Source organism: Schistocerca serialis, chromosome 3 (assembly GCF_023864345.2).
Source record: "Schistocerca serialis cubense isolate TAMUIC-IGC-003099 chromosome 3, iqSchSeri2.2, whole genome shotgun sequence".
NCBI classification, from domain to species: Eukaryota; Metazoa; Arthropoda; class Insecta; order Orthoptera; family Acrididae; genus Schistocerca; species Schistocerca serialis.
The window spans coordinates 571,674,367-571,695,476 of record NC_064640.1 but is presented as its reverse complement, the minus strand read 5'-3'; the positions used below and the strand labels follow the sequence as shown (position 1 = coordinate 571,695,476).

Here is a 21,110-nt window from a genome sequence, read left to right as displayed (position 1 = left end):
GAATTCGAAGCACTGTCCTACAGATGAGAAGAATGGCTGGAATTTTCGATGAATTTTCGATGTCCTACAGCTTCTGGTCTGGAGATGCTCTAAAGCCACAATTTCAGGTGAGGGAGTGCATCCAGCATGTCTAAACCAGAGGAAGATGGTCTGCCTGAACTTGTCTCTGAATACTCGAGCAAAAAAGACATCACATGACTCTCAGACGCCACAGAACTTTCCATGGGTAATTTGCCCCCGTCTTATTCAAACCAATCTCTAGAGGCTCCTATGTCCTGCACAAAGGATGTCTTGTGAACCTCTCACGTAATTGAACTTCCTGTAAATGGAGCATTCTGACTGGTTCTTACTGAATTTAGCTGCCAAACTGCTGCTGCTGCCGGTATTGGAGCACTGTCCGCTATTTTCTGCAGACGGGCAAATTACGAGACTTTCAGTGGCAAAACTATTTTATACAGACCGAAAGAAAGAAAAAATACAGCAGTAATAGTGTACTGGCAGTTAAACCATGCAGAAGTAGTCTCCATATCATGAAATACGGATGCTACCGCCAAAGACACTTCCTCAATTACATTGTTCTGCTACAGTCAAGGAAATCTCGAATTATTTCAGTGTTAAACCGATATTAAACCTGGCTGTATCACCACATACCACACCGATATAGTAAACACAATTCGTATTCTGCATCATACAAAATCATCACTTTTGCCTCCTCATATAGCTGTCGGCCACCAGACATTCGTAGCTATACCGTGAAGACAGACAGATCCCCTAAAAACATAGGCACATGCACTGTATATAGTCCTCACAGCACAAGATATTTCCCGTGAGGTCGTTCGGTCATCCATTGTGGCCACTCCCTACCCTGATAGGTGATCAGAGCGCCCTCAGCGCACTGCAGTCACTCTCTGAGCTAGTGTACGAAGGCCGGACTGGTTTCCCCTCACGATACAAAGGCGTTACTGTTTCCGGCCAAGACCTGCTTGCTTGCTTTCTGCCAAGGTTTCTACAGCCATCTTCAGGCTCCGGGATTATAAGAACATATGTATATTCACATGGTTTGGCAGAATAACATACCATTTACGCAACGGTTCTCGATGTCAAGCACATAGCAGTATGCAACCGATAGGCTGCACAGTAAAATTCCGAAGATAAAGACTGAAAATTATATCTCTAGAAACCCAAAACTTTAGCAAGGTGCAGTGAGGTGAAACATGTTGCAGATCGCTGAGTAACAAGACACCTGTCTCACCTGAGGTCGTTCGAAAAAGTGAAAAGTGAAAAGTCGAAAAAGGAGACATAACTAAATGTTCCATGCGTATTTTTTTAACGAATACCGATGTCAGTGATATAACAGATTTCAAATCATCCTTCTACTTCGCTAGGTGTTTCTCATGTCTAAAGAAGTCCGCCCCCGCTAGCTGAATGGTCAGCGTGACTGATTGTCAATCCTCTCCCTGGTTCGATTTCCGGCTGGGTCGAGGAATTTTCTCCGCCCAGGGACAGGGTGTTGTGATTGAAAGACCAGCACCCATCGAACGGTCTGGCCGACAGGGGGCCCTAGCCATGTCTAGAGAAGCAGCAAATGGGTCCTCCACCCGTGTTTCACTATCTAGATGCATACAGCACACACCACAAGCGATGTTCTCTCAACCAAATAAAGACGGGAAGCAGTCAACCAGACAATTTACATGTGAGGGAATAATTGTCCGGTGAAAACTGAGTTCCAGTACAGCACTCGTGGCTGCCGCATGGCGGTAGCGAAGTGGGGCCGAGGCAGTTCCAGATAAGTTTTATAGTCTGACGATAACTTATGGATTTGTAGGTTTAGCTTGACGATGTCCACTATGGACAAACGGTAGTTACTGTTATTCTGAAGAAGGTTGGGTTATCCCGACTGAAACCTAGGTAAGTTGTAGGTAAACGGTGCAACTGAGGCTGTTGATTATTAAAATTAAAATTAATATTTCTACAGTTGCTGACAGGGCCGCGAAATGTTGAAAATATCTAACTTCTAAAGATATAATTTCCAGTCTTTATCTTCGGAATTATAATGTGCAAGCGATCGCTAGCATGACATCGAGAACTATCACGTAAATGGCAAACCATGTAAAATACGTATGTTCTTATAATCCCAGAGTCTGAAGGTGGCTCTAGAAAGCTTGGCAGCAAGCAAGCAGGTCAGGACCGGAAATAGCAACGCCTTTGTGCGGGTGGGTGAGGAGGGGGTGGGTTACATTCCAGCCTTTGTACACCAGCTCGGAGAGTGGCCGCAGTTCACTGAGTGCACCCTGGTCGCAGATCAGGGCAGCACGTGCGGGGGCAGTTGACTCTTGACCGGTGGCGATGATGGATGGCCGACCGACCTCGTGGGAAATATCTAGTGCTGTGAAGACTATATACAGTGCATGTGCCAATGTTTTTCGCGGATCTGTCTGTCTTCGCGGTGTATGTTCGGGTGCCTGGTGGTCGACAGCTCTATGCAGGATGCAGAAGTGATGATATCGCGTGATGCAGGATACGAATTTTGTTTACTGCATCAATATGGTGTGTGGTGATACAGCACGGTTGCAGATCAGTTTAACACTGAGAAATTCGTGCTTTTTCTCGACAGTGGCAGATTACTGTAATTGGGGAAGTGTCTTTGGCGGTAGTTTCCGTATTTCATGATCTGTAGACCACTTTTGCAGGGTTTAACTGCCAGTGCTATATGGCTGCTTATATTTTCTTTCTTTTTTCGATCTGTACAAAACAGTTCAGCCGTTGAACGGCCTTGATACGCCTGGGCATTGAGTCAAACAGAGCTTGGATGGTGTGTACAGGAACAGCTGCCCATGCAGCTTCAACACGATACCACAGTTCATAACAGTAGTGACTGGCGTATTGTGACGACCCTTGTAATTTATCTATCTGCAGAAAAATGCGGACAGTGCTCCAATACCGGCAGCAGCAGCAGTTTGGCAGGTAAATTCAGTAAGAACCAATCAGAATGCTCTACTCACAAAAAGTTCCTTGACGTCAGAGTGTCACAAGACATCCTTTGTGAGCGGCATAGGAGGTTCTACAGACTAGTTTGAACAAGACGGGGGCAAGGTATCTACGGAAAGTTTGGTGACGTCTGAGATTCACATGATGCCTTCTTTGCTTTAGTGTTTAGAAATCCGGCCGCTGCGGTGGAGCGGTTCTAGGCGCTTCAGTCCGGAACCGTGCTACTGCTACGGTCGCAGGTTCGAATCCTGCCCCGGGCATGGATGTGTGTGATGTCCTTAGGTTAGTTAGGTTTAAGTAGTTCTAAGTCTCGGGACTGATGACCTCAGATGTTAAGTCCCATAGTGCTTAGAGCCATTTGAACCATTTGAGTGTTGAGAAACAAGTCGAGGCACACCATTCTGCTCTGGTTTTGACAGGCGGGATGCCGTTTCTTATCCGCCATTATGGCCGAAGTGCATCTTCAGACCAGCAGCTGTAGAACATCCAAAATTCACCGAAATTTACAGCCATTCTTCTCGTCTATAGTACAGTGCTTCGAATTATGTTTGTGTAATTGTTCTGATTTTCCCGTCTGTGCTTAGACACCACTGTGTGCTTTGAGAAGTGAGGAAAATAACGTCCCTGACTTCAACAGAAAATACACTAATGGCCATTAAAATTGCTACACCAAGAAGAAATGCAGATGATAAACGAGTATTCATTGAACAAATATATTATACTAAAACTGACATGTGATTACATTTTCACGCAATTAAGGTGCATAGATCCTGAGAAATCAGTACCCAGAAAAACCACCTCTGGACGTGGCTCTGAGCACTATGGGACTTAACTGCTGAGGTCGTCAGTCCCCCAGAACTTAGAACTACTTAAACCTAACTAACCTAAGGACATTACACACATCCATGCCCGAGGCAGGATTCGAACCTGCGACCGTAGCGACCGTAGCGCCTAGAACCTCTGGCCGTAATAACGGCCTTGATACGCCCGGGCATTGAGTCAAACAGAGCTTGGATGGCGTGTACAGGTACAGCTGCCCATGCAGCTTCAAGACGATACCACAGTTCATAAGAGTAGTGACTGGCGTATTGTGACGAGTCAGTTGCTCGGCCACCATTGACCAGACGTTTTCAATTGGTGAGAGATCTGGAGAATGTGCTGGCCAGGGCAGCATTCGAACATTTTCTTTACCCAGAAAGGCCCGTACAGGACCCGCAACATGCGGTCGTGCATTATGCTGCTGAAATGTAGAGTTTCGCAGGGTTAGAATGAAGGGTAGAGCCACGGGTCGTAACACGTCGGAAATGTAACGTCCACTGTTCAAAGTGCCGTCAATGCGAACAAGAGGTGACCGAGACGTGTAACCAATGGCACCCCATACCATCACGCCAGGTGATACGCCAGTATGGCGATGACGAATACACGCTTCAATGTGCGTTCACCGCGATGTCGCCAAACACGGTTGCGACCATCATGATGCTGTAAACAGAACCAGGATTCATCCGAAAAAATGACGTTTTACCATTCGTGCACCCAGGTTCGTCGTTGAGTACACCGTCGCAGGCGCTTCCGTCTGTGATGCAGCGTCAAAGACAACCGCAGCCATGGTCTCCGAGCTGATAGTCCATGCTGCTGCAAACGTCGTCGAACTGTTCGTGCAGATGGTTGTTGTCTTGCTAACGTCCCCATCTGTTGACTCAGGGATCGAGACGTGGCTGCACGTTCCGTTACAGCCATGCTGATAAGAGGCCTGTCATCTCGACTGCTAGTGATACGAGGCCGTTGGGATCCAGCACGTCGTTCCGTATTACCCTCTTGAACCCACCGATTCCATATTCTGCTAACAGTCATTGGATCTCTACCAACGCGAGCAGCAACGTCCCGATACGATAAACTGCAATCGCGTTAGGCTACAATCCGACCTTTATCAAAGTTGGAAATGTTGTGGGTTGGCAGGAGAGCCAACACCGGATATGAGAGGGAGCCGAAAGGCACGCGTCTTAGCTCACGCAGGCTGGCGTGAGGTCTGGAACAGGACAAGGAAATTAGACTTTAGAAAAACGGACGTAACAGGTGGAATACTTAACTTTAATCCATTAATGATGAGCGTCGCTCTTGACGGTACATGATTACAGTATCAATAGTAACTGGTAATGGCGCCTTGCTAGGTCGTAGCAAATGACGTAGCTGAAGGCTATGCTAACTATCGTCTCGGCAAATGAGAGCGTATTTTGTCAGTGAACCATCGCTAACAAAGTCGGTTGTACAACTGGGGCGAGTGCTAGGAAGTCTCTCTAGACCTGCCGTGTGGCGGCGCTCGGTCTGCAATCACTGATAGTGGTGACACGCGGGTCCGACGTATACTAACGGACCGCGGCCGATTTAAAGGCTACCACCCAGCAAGTGTGGTGTCTAGCGGTGACACCACAGGAAACGTGATGGTACGCATTACTCCTCCTTACACGAGGCATTACAACAACGTTTCACCAGGCAACGCCGGTCAACTGCTGTTTGTGTATGAGAAATCGGTAGGAAACGTTCCTCATGTCAGCAGGTTGTAGGTGTCGCCACCGGCGTCAGCCTTGTGTGAATGCTCTGAAAGGCTAATCATTTGCATATCACAGCATCTTCTTCCTGTCAGTTAAATTTCGCGTCTGTAGCACGTCATTTTCGTGGTGTAGCAATATTAATGGCCAGTAGTGTATAAACTAAGCCCACTCACCGTTTCTGAAAAGTGATGAACACCACAGCAGCTATAGGAGTAAGAAAATTTTCTCTCTCTGGCAGCGTCTTCAAACAAGCAGCTAATACTCAAAAAGTGGTAATCGTCCAGCTTAGAGTTACAGAGATATTTATTTCGACTTCCAAATATCATCGTTTTGGCGTTTAAAATCAGATACTGCAGCTGAAATCGGTTTCGGGATCTGTTTCCCACAAAAGTGTGTGAAGTGTCTCAGGGAGGTTTCAAAAGTGTGCAGCGATCTTTTTAGAGTTTATATTCGAGTGTGGCAGTAGACATCGTAAAACTGATGCAAACTAATGTGCACCGATCGTTTTTTGAAAGTGTATTTAGAGATATATTCAGTTGGATTCAGAGAAGTTTTACAAGTGTGCAGTGATCTTTTTGGAGTCTGTGTTCCAGTGTGGCGGTATACACAGTAAAATTGAGGCAAACTATTGTGCAGCGGTCTGTTTTGCAAATATGGTTAGAGACATGGTCAGTTGGATTTAGTATCTCCTGAAGTAGTTCGTGCTCAAGGACAAGGACTAGGCATGGCACTGGCGTAAGTCGGCGCATGGCCTCTGGCGGCAGGGAGTGTGCACACCGGAGGGAACGTCTTGCCTCTTGTGCTTCGGAAGACTGACTGGACTTTTACAGAATGATGTACAATTACAGCACATGTATTTATCAGCATGAGTTGCAATGTGTAATTTAACACCCTGCTGCCAAATCTTCATTATTTAATGAAGTGCATTTGTCTTTACCAAATATGATTGCTATCAACAAAGTCCTCAGATGCATGGTTATAGCTAATATATCCATTAAACTACTCTCCCCGAGCACAGACATCTCATTCATTGAGCACAGTAAACAATTACGTCTGTCCTCCCAGTCCAGCAGCTAGACACAGGCTGAGTCCTTTTCCCACCATTTCTCCCAAGACTGCTATCTTGAATTATGTCAAAGGAGGATAGTGTGGTAGGGCAAACAGGACCCTCTGGTAGCGGTGTTGTGAATTACGTCAGTTGGACTTCGGCCCTCATGGTGAGCATAGTGGATGGAGTTACTGTCTATGGCAACTCAAATTGTTTAAATTAACAATGCAAACAAAATAAAGACTTATGTCCATTCTTTCCGGCAGTCCAGTACAGACTGAGTCCTTTTCCCGCTAATTTCCAGATGGGGGAGGCGAAGAGAGGGGGAGTAATGTATACAAAATAAAGACTTAAATCCGTCATAATTGGCAGCGCAGCACAGACTGAGTCCTTTTCCCACCAATTTTCAGATTGTGGGGAGGGGAAGGGGGGAGGGGGCACGGGAGGGGGTTGGTGTTAGGTTAGTGGAGGTAGTCCAATTGACTTATTTTCCCGCCAAAATGTGAACTTCCCGCCATGATGTCACTGCAGTGTTGAGACATCTTGGATCAGTCGTATTGAATAAATCTGGCAACAATGCAATGTGGGGTCATGCCCACTTTTCCCTAACAGTTCAAACGCACCTGATGGAGAAGTCGTTTCCGTAGGAGTGTCGGCATTATGAGATATTGACTCAGTCCTGTTGCACAGGAGAATTATTTTATTGTGCATGCGTAACATTTTTTTTTTAAGTTCCACCAGGCGAGTGCAGAACGCTTGATGAGAGGCGCTGAAGTAAAGCAGTTGTCATTCTACTATCCGCCCCCCCGCTGGCAGCAAGCCCAGACGTTTGCTGCCTTCTGGCCAACAGGTGGGCAACGCAGATCAGCACAACGATTTCGTGCGCCTCCGCGTATTATCATTATCCGAGAGCTTCGTTTCGAGGTCCTGGACCATTCACGAAATAAAACATTTGTTACGTCTCATGCGGCTCACTCTGTATATGTGAGCTTAAACCCTTAGTCGTTACTTATGACGTGGTCAAAACGAAATAAACATCGCTCACGCATTATAAAATCCTGTCTTGAACCAAAAAACAGACATCGTACATACGGTACTGTTTAGACGAGAACATTAGGAATAATTAACAACGGTGACCTATATACTGCATAATGTTTAGAAATCTACAGTGCGTTTTAACTCAGAGACGTTGTTTTGAGGCCCAAGCGAGTCACGCCTAATGAAAAGTGCTGAAGTAAAAGGAGCTTTCGGAAGTCTATTAACCGACCCCGCGCCGTCAGCGAGCCCGGGCGTCGGCTGCGTCCCGGGAAACAGGTGTACAAATCAATACAGTGAGCTCGTGCGCAGTTTATGGGCTCACCCGTGCTGGCATACGAGTAACAGGTCAAAGGTACCATCTGGACACACAGCTTTTCCGTAGGAATGTTGACATTATAACTCATTGGTCCAGTACTGCCGCACAGCAAAATAATTTTGCTGTGCAGGCTTAAATTTGTTATTAAAGTTCCATCAGGTGAGCTCGGAACGGAGAAGGTTGGAACTGAAGTAATGTGCTAATCGTTATGTCAACATGACGTACCGCCAATGCAACATGTACATCTACATGATTACTCTGTAATTCAGGCGTAAGATTCGTCCAACTATCTTCAGACTTTTTCTCTGCCATTCCACTCTCGAACAGCGCGCAGGAAAAACGAAAACTTAAATCTTTCAATATTTCCTTGAGAGCTCTGATTTACCTTCTTTTATTACGATGACCGTTCCTCCCTATGTAGGCTGACGTCAAAAACATATTTTCACATTCGGAGGAGAAAGCCGACTGAAATTTCATGAAAAGGTCTCGTTGCAACGAAAACGCCTTTGTTTTAATGACTGCCTTCCCGTTTCGCGTATCATATCTCTGGCATTCTGCCCCCTATTTCGCGAAACTTCAAAAAGAGCTGCCCTTCTTTGAACTGTTTCAATGTCCTCTGTCAGTCCTATCTGGTGCGGATCCACAAATTGCGCAGCAATACTCCAAGGAGGACGACAAGGGTAGTGTATACGGTCTCTTTAGTAGACCAGCTGCATTTTCTAAGTGTTCTATCCATAAATTGCAGTCTTTGGCTCGCTTTCCACTCAACATTATCCAGACCATTAGCTGTTTACAGGCGCTGGTAAATATCAACGGGGACAGTTGAAATGTGTGCCCCGACCGGGACTCGAACCCGGGATCTCCTGCTTGAATGGCAGACGCTCTATCCGACTTTTTTTATTTCGTTACCATTTTTTTTTTTTTTTTTTTTTTTTATTTTTAGAACCGGTGGGGGCTCAGGGGGCAAAATGGGCAGGGATCGAAACCCGAGGCCTGGCCACAGTGCCCCCTCACCACCACCGAGCCTGTGGAGCACAGGGAAGTGGGAGACACAGGAATCAACAGAAGTGGAAGGCGTCTGCTGCTGCTGTTGACTCTCAGCTGCATCAATTACCCACTGGATATATGCTGAAACAATAAGACATGTATTCAATACAAAATTCTTAGTGGGGAAAAAAAAAGCTATCGTTATTGATTTTGATCTCTCTGGAAACCATCTACGGATTCGCTGGTCACACCAGTAGTGTAAAGATGGTATATGTACTTACAATGCTGCCGCTGCTGCTGCTGATGGAGCAGCTGGTGCCACTGTGTCTGCCGTTGCACAACAGGGTTCGTATCACCCACGCTTTGATGTTGGTAGATATGCGCTGAAACAATAAGAAGAAGAAATGTATTCAATACTATGAACTTCTTAGTGGAAGAGGAAAGTTAGAGTCACCGATTTGAATCTATACTCACCAGGTAATTCCTCATCATGCTCTAAAGGTCTCTGCTGTTTGCTGTCACTGGCACTACCGACGGTGCTTGACACCGCTGCTGAATGTTTCATTTTTGTACCTAAACTGGTAACACGTACACAAGAATGGAGCAAACTGACGCACAGGAGCAGGAACAAGCCGATCGACTTCACACTACGGCGGTTGACGAAAGAATGAGGACAGCTGTGGACAGAATGGTCTTTATGTACCCTCTGCCCCATCAACCCACCACCTCCTTCAGGGAGCCAATAGAAACGCAGCATTCTACCCCACCAGTAGGTGAAAGCTTGTCTGAGCGCGCTGGACAGGTCTATGCCTGTCTGACCATGCTGGACATGTCGGTGCCGGTCTGCGACCACTTTCTGCGTCCAGCTGGTTGTGGAATTTTTCCTATAGCTGCAGCTACGTATTTGTCTGCTGGTGTCAGACGCTAACAATTATTTTAGAATTGCTGTTAGCGTGAAAGTATAGTGCACCGATTTCTAAGACATGATTTTTGTAAGGTTATTACTGTACATTTGCTAATTTCACTGCTGTTAATATCTGCCTTTGTTTGAATGAATTCGAAACAAAGTAAATGTCCAGTTCTTTAAGTACTTTACGTCAGCTAAATAATACTTAATATCTGCTATTCCCCCATCCACATTCTGCTTCATAGTCACGCCTCCCTCGTTTTATGAAAAAAATTTAAACAGAGAATGACGTTGCTGTAAAGCTTAAACTAAAGCTATACAGGGGTCGCTGAATGGTGGCCCATCATTGTGGCATCACGCATTCGAGTCACAGTGCTTAAAGCGTGGCTCATACTTTGATATACGTCAGGTGGTAAGTAAAATATATATATCACGTAATAATGGTACAAGTTGTGTAGGGAACATGTAATAATCAAAAGCGTTAACGTGGCGACGACTCTTTATCAGTTTTGATATAAATATCCAAGAGCACATTAAACGCATTTCATGATTTCACCAGCTCAAACACGCTGTAATTAGTAATATTCTATTTTCCCTTGAATCCGTAGTCTCAAGGTTAATCGTCGTAACATATTAAGGAAGTAAGAGCTATGGAATATTTCTTCTAATGTGAGGCTACAGCTCTGTTGTTGAACAAGTGGAGTAGTGCAGTCACAACCCCCTTTAATAGCGACAACTAAAGCATGACCATACTTTGCACACTACACTCACTGCCGCTCCTCAGAACTAAGGCATACCTTATTCAAAGACATCTAGGACACACTTGAAGTTGAATAATTGAATTACGATGGAATCATGGTGATTATTCAGTTAGATACATCTAGTGTGTTGAAAGAGTCTATTGCACGCTTGTAATAAAGCAGTCTTTGCATTCAAGCCTGTAGGAGGTTTCTATATAAAATGATATTCCTTCTATTTTTTTTTTAATTGAGCTCCTACACACACGTTATACGATCTAAACAGGGCTGTATCACCATTTCTCGCACGTGTAATAAACAAAATTTTTGTATGACTCTCTAACAGGCTCTTTTGTTTTTCGTAATAAACTCTATTTTGCCAGTTGAAACAACATATCCGTCCCGCGTGTAACATCATAGAACTTGCGACAGCAATCGCACAACTTGCGTACGGGCCGCTAGACGCCGCCGCGAGCGGTAAGAGTGCATTGCAATCGCAGGCGCTCGTGTTGCGTACGGGCCGCGAGGTGCCGCCACGAGCGCAACAGAATGAAAGTGCCGACGGAGTTCGGCCAGCTCTCATTTTGTTGGCATCTCATTTTCGCCTATTCTCTTATTTGCTTAGTTGCTTAGCTCTTATTCGTTTACGGCACATGTTATTGTGCTCTCTTTTAGCCATTCTGATTGGTTTGATTTACTCCCAATTGAGAAGTGTTCATTATGGCATTTCACTTTTGCATATTTCTCATTTTGCTAATAATATGCTCCTTAGCTTTTTACAGTTGAGTTGATTAACATAGTCTCATGTACTGTTTGTTCACTTCAGCCTGTTCATATTTTGATGTTCTTTAAATACTGTAATAATTATCGGGAGCATTTCTTCCCTTAAACTTGTGTAAAGTATTCTCCATGTAGGGTTTGATCTGTGACACAGGTGTAAGGTTTTGAATATAAATTATATACGAAACAGTGCTTTAAAAGGAATTTATTTTTTTCAGTTTGTACTACATCAGACGACAATTTTGTGATATGAGGGAGAAATTTGTGGGTCGAACCCCTATACGTCACACGCGCTAATCCTACTCCTACTCCAAAATGTTAAACAGGTACGGCGCTTAGCACCATGAACTTAAAAATACGCTTAGACTAAAACAGTTTTGCGGTTTCTCCACACACCTGCTCCGCCCGTGAAATTAACTCCGAATGAACGTACTCTAGTAACTTTCGCACTCACGATGATTTCTTAGTCAGGGGGAAAATTGTGTGTGTGGTGGAAGCTATGCATGGAATGCACTGACACAAACCTCCACTTGGCTGGGTTTCGTGGAAGTGGTGAAATCGATAAACCGAAAATACTCCAAGGTGGGCTTTTTTAAATTGTAATTACATCCTTTATTCATTGACAAAAACGTAATGGCGGGAGGCTTTTTTTCTGTGCAAAAACGACACCCGGCTGCTGCAAGTGTGGACGTATCATAATTTTTTTTATACACATATAACTGATGGTCGGAAATATTATGCTGCTGCTTGAACGTGAAGGTACCGTGGCTTTTGTTCCGAGATACGTCTGTCGGTAGTACTCAAACTACTACTCACGTAAAAAACAAAAACAAAAAAAAGATTGCGTATGTCTAGTCGTTTTGGAAGGATAGATTGGACATTGTGAATTGTGATTTCAACGCACTGAGAAGTATATCCGAACGTTAGTGGTGATAGATTGATTACGTAAACAGCTGCACAATATAGCAATGTAAGTGTTCAACTGGACATGCTATAGTGTACAAACAGTACTCTGCTAGGCACCAAGTGGTGTGTGGTGCGGGGCACTATTCGCACCAAAGTTATATTTCCATCCTTCTGTTCCACTCGCGGTTCGCAAGAGGGAAAAACGACTGTATGAACATCGCAGTACAAGCTCTAATTTCCGTTCGTGGTCACTGCACGGCATGAAAGTTGGTGGTAACATTATATGCTCTACATCCTCAGCGATGATAGGAGTTGGAATTTAGTGAGCAGCCCCTTCGGTTTAGCGCGTCATCTATCTGCAAGTGTGTCCCACTTCAAACTTTCAGTGAGATTTGTAACGCTCTCGCGATGGTTAAATGCACCGAAGAATATCGATTTAATTAATTTGCATAATTTTTTATATCAATGTAGTATTAGTGGTACAATAGTTCAGGAGAGGCTGTGTGTGAGAGGGTGACATGGAGGAGAACAGCAGGTTAAGTGTAGAACACTAAGTTAATTTGAATAATTTTTACGTGAAATGCAGTACAATAGTTTAAGGGGGTGGGGGTGACATGGAAAACCACTTAACAGAACAATAGTTTAAGTGCCGACAAAGGATCAAACATCAGGTTAAGACACCCAGAGTACAGTGCCGAATATTAGGTTATGCAACATGTTTGCCCCATGTAATTGCTTCTTGCATGAACCAGATGTTTCCAAACAGCAGAGAATGATGAGCAAGAGAAATCCAACCCCCACAAACTGAATTTTTTATAAATAAACAATATACCCTTTCCATATATTTCATACATTGTCTAAATTGTTTAAACAATATTCCATACAGAGCAATCGAATACCCTCCAAATGATCTACCAACTGAGTCTTTTCCCTGCCAATTCCTAGAAAGAGGTGGCGGTCAGATGACTTAGGGTAGTGGAGGTGCATTTTCACCCCATTTTCTTAGGTTAGTAGAGATTGCATTGTCCTGATGGAATTCGGACTTCCCACCATGGGGGCATGGCACTTTCCCACCACAGAGGTTAATAAATTAATCAGTTTAATTAAGTAGTCAATCAAATTGATAAGAGTGCCTGTCAATCAAAAGGAAATGGTGGTGATATGGAAAAGCACTTAACAGAACAATAGGTTAACTCAGACCTGAAAGTGTACCTGTAGCAGTGAGGGGGGAGGGGGTTGGGGCAAGGGGATGGGGTGGGATGAGGGAACAATAGGTTAAGTGCAGAAAAATGGAAAAGCACTTAGTAGAACAATGGGCTGACATGGAAAAGCACTTAACAGGTTTGCCTGTGAGTGTATACCTGCCCCTGATGTAGGCAACCTGCACTAACAAAATGCGCCAGAACTGCCCTCGTCCCAATACATGCACTTAGTATACACTACGCATTAAAGTCACTTGATAAATAGTAGTATTTAAGTGTAAATGTTTTATGTCTATGAATTTTTGTATTCATGTTCAGACAAATCTCTCTGTTTCCTCATTACGACAACGACTCTACCGTTTTTTTTTCTTGCCTCCCTCCGCTGACACGCTTTATATATCCTCCACTCCTGGTGTTGCCACCTGGCGAGCGATTATTGCACACTGACGTCGAATACAGGCAGTGGTTACATTAATGTGACTGGACAGTCTAAAAAGCTGGCGCTACTATCGCCTAACAAAAATCCTGAGTTCAGGGAAAACGTTCTTTGAAAATATGTCAGAAAAAAACCTGTTTAAATAAATATAGCTTTTCACTTCGAAAATAATACCCTTGTTCTACAGCCAAGTGTGCGTAGCATGAATTTACATTAAGTCCTATATCACTGCGTGTCTTTGGAATAATTTTCCTTTACTGCCCTCTATGTTGATTTTATACTCAATTAGGTGTACGAAAACACTGCATAACTTCTATATTTTATCTTGTATTCCATATAAGCTACTTCCGTTGAAGAAAAACTTATATATACACAACATACTCCCAGTAGCTCGCAATACTGTCGATATCGTTACTTTTGTTTCGCTGTTATTGAGGCATCGATGTAATTTTATGTATTATTATAGTGTACTGAATATGTTACTGCAGCGGCGCTATTCGCGCTCGTGGAAGAGGGATATGTTCATTTGCCAGATACTTCTGCAACTGTACATGTTTTGTGGTAGGAGCTTAACCGAAATCTGAATCACGCAATTATCTGAGTAGCCAACCGACCACATTTCTCCGTCTTTTACGCTATTTGACAAGATTTTAGGTACATAGAGCGAATCATAATTAATAATGAAAACACACACGTGAGAAAGTACACGACAAAGTAAGCAAAAACGCTCCAGTAAACATCAGTCTATAAGCGAGCCATTTGCGAGATAATGCCGAATGTACTGTTACAAGCTGCCAGTGGCTTCACTATGGTAAACTGTCCTAGTTAGTTCAAATGTATTTCAAATGTCATTTCATTTCCAAACCTATGTCCATCGGCTTCACCTGAGTTAATTCGACTACATTCCATTAACCTTGTTTTATTCTTTTCGAGGCACTATCTATTCCATTCAACTGCTCTTTTAAGTCCTTTGCCGTCTCTAATAGTATTACAAAGTTGTCGACACACCTCAAAGTTTTTATTTCTTCTCCTTGAACTATATTCCTTTTCCAAAAATGTCATTGATTTCCTCTACTGCTTCCTCGATGTACACAATGAATAACGCTGGTAACAGGTCTCATTCCACTCCAAACTACGTCCATTTCATGTCCTTCGACTATTCCAGCTGCGGTGTAGTTTCTGTAAAAGTTATGAATTAATTTTTGCCCCCTGTATTTTATGACCTTCATAATTTAAAGGAGTATAGTTCATTCGATGTCAAAAGCTTCCTCTAATTCTACAAAAGTTGTAAAGTTAGGTTTTACATTTATTCAACCTATCTTCTAGGCTAAGCTTCAGGATCAGCATTTCCTTGCGTGTTCCTAAATTTCTCCACAACACAAACCGATTTTCCCCAAGGTCAGCCTCTTCTTTTTTTATTCAACTGCGAATAATTCGTGTTAGTATTTTGCAACAATGAATTATTAACCTGATGGTTCGGTAGTACTCACACCTGTAAGCACATGCTTTCTTTGGAACTGAAACTCGCCTGTCCCATACACCCTGCACACCACGTGGAATAATTTTGCCTTGGCTGGCTCTCTGAAGGATCTCAACAGTACTGAGAAAATGCCGTCTACTCCAGGGGCCTTATTTTTACTAAATCTTTCAGTGATCTTTCGAATTCTTCTCTCAGTATAATGTCCCATTTTCATCTACTTTGACTTTCCTTTCTACGAGGGGGTGCTAAAAAATAATGACTTCGAATTTTTATATGAAAACTTCTAAAGCCTTGTAAATAAAACAAACGTTATTAACATTATACATCTTTATTCTTCATGTTTAGATATTTGCACCACTGTCGCTAGAGATCTCCGAACTGTAGCGGCTAACATGGCGGTGTGCAACGTAACAACTTAAGTGAGAGAGAACGAGCGTGCTGTAATCGAATTTTTAATTCGAGGAGTCCGTCCACGCATGGAGCTGCCAGCTCCTTCAATATGACAACACCAGGCCACACACGAGCGCTGCGACATCTGCAACAATCCGATGTCTTGGGTTAAATGTCATGAAATTTAACCGACAGGAAGAAGGTGTGTGATATGCAAATGATTAGCTTATCAGAGCATTCACACAAGGTTGACGCCGGTGGCAACACCTACAATACGCTGACATGAGGAAAGTTTCCAACCGATTTCTCATACACAAACAGCAGTTGACCGGCGTTGCCTGGTGAAACGTTGTGATGCCTCGTGTAAGGAGGAGAAATGTGTACCATCACGTATCCGACTTTGATAAAGGTCGGATTGAAGCCTGTCGTGATTGCGGTTTATCGTATCGCGACATTGCTGCTCACGTTGGTCGAGATCCAATGACTGTTAGCAGAATATGGAATCGGTGGGTTCAGGAGGGTAATACGGAACGCCGTGTTGGATCCCAACGCCCGCATCTCGTGGTCGTGCGGTAGCGGTCTCGCTTCCCACGCCCGGGTTCCCGGGTTCGATTCCCGGCGGGGTCAGTGATTTTCTCTGCCTCGTGATGGCTGGGTGTTGTGTGCTGTCCTTAGATTAGTTAGGCTTAAGTAGTTCTAAGTTCTAGGGGACTGATGACCATAGATGTTGAGTCCCATAGTGCTCAGAGCCATTTTTTTTTTGGATCCCAACGGCCTCGTATCACTAGCAGTCGAGATGACGGGCATCTTATCCGCATGGCTGTAACGGATCGTGCAGCCACGTCTCGATCCCTCAGTCAACAGATGGGGTCGAAAGCTTGGAGTTTTATTCTGAATTGACGCGGCATGTACACCGAGAGGTTTTATTCAAGAAATACGTCGCGAAAGACTTCGTAGCCATAACAGATGGGGACGTTTGCAAGACAATAACCGTGTGCACGAACAGTTCGACGACGTTTGCAGCAGCATGGACTGATGCTCGGAGATCATGGTTGCGGTTACCCTTGACGCTGCACCACAGAGAGGAGCGCATGCGATGGTGTACTCAACGACGAACCTGGGTATCGCGGTGGTGCACTGTTGTGTTTTGGGGCTTTTCTGCTGCGAGGGCATGTATAGGTTCTTGTTACTGGCCACTGAAATTGAGATGTGTTTATGGCGTGACGGAGGAAATGTGTGATGCTCGCCGCTGTTGCATGTGAAAACGCTTCGTTTGCCTTGCGTCTGTGCAGGAAATTATGTGAAGTAAATAGCTGGTACCATGGCGACGTCTTGCTCTCACGCGTTGTTGAATACATTTCGGAATTACTGAATGGTGAAGATATCCCACCTGTAAAGCAAATGACGCCATTTGCGCCATACTAAGGTACTGTTTTACTCTGCTTAAATCTGTGTCAGTTATATGTGCATTTATATGCCCTTATTTAGTTGCAGAAGTTATAGAAGTGTGTAAACAGAGAGCTATGTGGAAAGAGATGTAAAGTTGAAACCCTTTCAATAAGTGAATACACTCGATCTCTGTATTTCTAAAGGTGCCTTTCCATACCAGCACCTACCTTGGGTAATAAATATTATTCGGAGGTTGTCATGGTACTGTAAGTAATTATTATACACAAAACTGTTTGCCTCGGGCATGGATGTGTGTGATGTCTTTAGATTAGTTAGATTTAAGTAGTTCTAAGTTCTAGGGGACTGATGACCTCAGATGTTAAGTCCCATAGTGCTCAGAGCCATTTGAACCACAAAACTGTTTATTCTGATTACACTAAGTTGGAGATATAAGGTCGGTTGTATGCCGCTATAAATTACTATTGTCTCCTCTGTGTGGCAGCCTAGCATTGTCAGTGGCTTCAATCATTATTCCTTTCGTATTTCGAGTTATGTATTCGCGTATTTGCTTAAGCTGACACTGTTGAGTCGTAAGACCTATAAACAGGCAAGTCAAACTGAGTATTCGATGAGCTCAAGACGATATTCTATTACGTGGTACCTTAGTTTGTTATAGGTTAGAAGTATTTTACGTGTTATTAATATTCTGCTGTTTGCTTTGTCTAAAGAGGAGCTAGTTCCGTGAAGTAGTCGTTTATATTTTATTAGTATGTTACGCGTTGTGCCTTTTCATGTTAACTGTTTTTAAGAAGCTACAAATGACTTTGCGAATGTTGCAGGTAGCTGAAACTGACGTGTTCAGGGGGGTCGCTTCCTGACGGGGTTGACAGTCGCCCTTTTTACTACGGCACATCCGGCTATCCTCCTTCAGTACATTTGTCTCGCTTATATCGTTACTACGTTTGTCGAGTGGAATTAGGGCTTACTGTAATCACCTTACGTGTTGAAGTTAAGTTATTCTCCTCTTGTTGAAACAAATTTAAGTGATTTTATTCCTTTTTTAAGTAACTTTTAGATGCGTACATTTTGCCTCCATGTTTGGTGTTTTTATGGCTTCCACGTTAATTAAAATTACAATAAAGGTAAATTTGGCAACGGAAGGTATCGTGTATTTATTAGTTGCTAAGTGGATCCAAAGTTAAGTGCAGGAACCCTACCAGTTGCTAAACTCTCTTCTCCCACCCCCACCCTTACCACCACCACCGCCCTCACACATACACACTGTACATGTCCAGGCTTCCCAGAATTACAAGAAGTTTCTGCTCACAACGATTCATCTAGTGAATTTTGTTACTCAGAGTTTTACAGAGCTTACGCGTCTTTGTTAATTTGGTTGGCACAGCGTCGCTCCATTACTGGCTTTGTCAAGACAGCTTTTCTCGAAATATTTGGGACAGGTTCAGATGTGCACAGTTTTCTTTTCAGTGCCTGTATCCATAGCTGCCCTTCATCTTCAAGGACCATACACAAATAAAAAAACGTATGTTGTCTAATTTGCCAACAAATACGCCACATTGGAATGTGCATCAAACACTTCACTTTTAACCAATGATCTACATGACAGCGATTTTCTGCTTATAAAAATGATATAAACAACAGTTTAGCAATTTTCAAGAAACGTGATGCATTAAAGTATGAATATTTACAAATTTAGGATTACTTCTCTCGGCAAAACACGCTGACATTCATAAGCACAGCACTACACCACGACTGTTTTCCCAGTAGTCACGTGGTAATAGCTATAGAGATTTTAACGCTCAAAAACGTAACGTCCTGCCCGACCTATGAGCATCTATGGTCGAAGATTTACATATCAGTAATCGCCTGATAAATCAAAAAGTGTACTCACATCGCTGCTCAAACTCCGTGAGGTGGCGAGCGTTGTCTGCAGCTGGCGAGGCCAGGCGAGTGCTGTCGCAAGCGGAACTGGACTAACGGCTCCTTGTTTTTGTGGAGACACTCTCACTGCTAAGGCAGACAGCTCATAACGTGACAGACACCAAATTACCGTATGGCATCGAAACTTGGTAGATATGCTAAGGCGGTACCAGAAATAATTAGTTCCAGTTTTGATCCCAGGTGCAAATCTAGCGCTGTATAACATCTCGTCTACAACTACATCTACATGGTTACTTTGCAATTCACACTTAAGTGCTTGGCAGAGGGTTCAATGAACGATTTTCATACTGCTTCTCTACCATACCACTTTCGAATGGCGCCTGGGAAAAAGGAACACCTAAATCTTTTCATTCGAGCTCTGATTTCTCTTATTTTATTATGCTGATCATTTCTCCCTACGTAGGTGGGTGTCAACAAACTATTTTCGCATTCGGAAGAGAAAGTTGGTGATTGAAATTTCGTAAATAGATCTTGCCGCAAGGAAAACCGCCTTTGTTTCAGTGACTGCCACCCCAACTCTCATATCACATCAGTGACACACTCACCCCCATTGCGCGATAACACGAAACGAGCTGCCCTCCTTTACACTCTTTCGATGTCCTCCGTCAATCCCACTTGGTAAGGATCACACACCGCGCAGCAATATTCCAGCAGAGTACGGACAAGTGTAATGTAGGCTGTCTCTCTAGTGGGTTTGACGCATCTTCTAAGTGTTATGCCAACAAAGCGCAGTCTTTGTTTCCTCTTCCCCACAATATTATCTACGTGGTCTTTCCAATTTAAGTTGCTCGTAATTGTAATTCGTAGGTATTTAGTCGAATTGACAGCCCTTAGATTTGTGCGATTTATCGTATACCCAAAATTTATCGGATTTCTTTTCGTGCCCATGTGGATGACCTCGCACTTTTCTTTGTTTAGTGCCAATTGCCACTTTTCGCACCATACAGAAACTCTCTCTAGATCATTTTGTAATTGGAATTTATCGTCTGATGATTTTACTAGACGGTAAATTACAGCGTCATCTGCAAACAATCTAAGGGGGCTGCTCAGATGATCACCTAGATCATTTATGTAAATCAGGAACAGCAGAAGTCCTATGACACTATCTTGTGGAACGCCAGATATCACTTCTGTTCTACTCGATGATTTATCGTCTACCACTACGATCAGTGACCTCTCTGAGAGGAAATCACGGATCCAGTCTCACAACTGAGACGATACTCCATATGCACGCAATTTGATTAATAGTCGCTTGTGAGGAACGGTATCAAAACCCTTCCGGAAATCTAGGAATATGGAATCGATCTCAGATCCCTTGTCGACAGCACTCATTACTTCGTGGGAATAAAGAGCTAGCTGTGTTGCACAAGAATGGTATTTTCTGAATCCGTGTTGGTTATGTATCAGTAAGTCATTTTCTTCAAGGTGATTCTTAATGTTCGAGTACAGTATATGCTCCAAAATCCTACTGCAAATTGAGGTCAGTGATGTGGGTCTGTAATTCAATGGGTTACTCCTATTTCCTTTCTTGAATGTTGGTGTGACCTGTGCTACTTGCCACCCTTTAGGAACAGACCTTTCGTCAAGTGAGCGGTTGTATATGATTGCTAAGAAAGGCGCTATTGTGTCTGCATACTCTGAAAGGAACCTGATTGGTGTACCATCTGGACCGGAAGACTTACCTTTCTTAAGTGGTTTGAGTTGTTTCGCAACACCTAAGACATCTATTTTATGTCACTCATGCTAACAGCTGTTCTGGTTTCGAATTCTGGAATACTTACTTCGTCTTCTTTCGTGAAGGAATTACGGAAAACTGTATTTAGTAACTCCGCTTTAGTGGCACCATCATCGGTAACATTTCCATCGCTACCGCGCAGTGACGGTATTGACTGTTTTTTGCCACTAGTGTACTTTACATACGACCAGAATCTCTCTGGGTTTTCTACCTAATTTTGAGACAATGTTTCCTTGTGGAAACTATTAAAAGCATTTCGCATT

At 43.6% G+C, this 21,110-nt stretch overlaps 1 protein-coding gene across 2 annotated transcripts in view; it reads right to left on the bottom strand.

The window, feature by feature from the left end:
* LOC126470464 (uncharacterized) overlaps positions 1-19,097 on the bottom strand; it is a 137,662-nt gene extending 118,565 nt beyond the window's left edge. Inside the window, exons 1-2 of one of the 2 annotated variants that reach the window (XM_050098323.1) lie at positions 19,063-19,097; positions 9,208-9,309 (exon numbers count right to left, since the gene is read on the bottom strand). The gene's annotated coding sequence lies outside the window, so the exon portion shown is untranslated. The remainder of the gene's footprint in view (positions 1-9,207; positions 9,310-19,062) is intronic. The other variant, XM_050098322.1, reaches the window with a different exon arrangement.
* Positions 19,098-21,110: the final 2,013 nt, after the last annotated feature.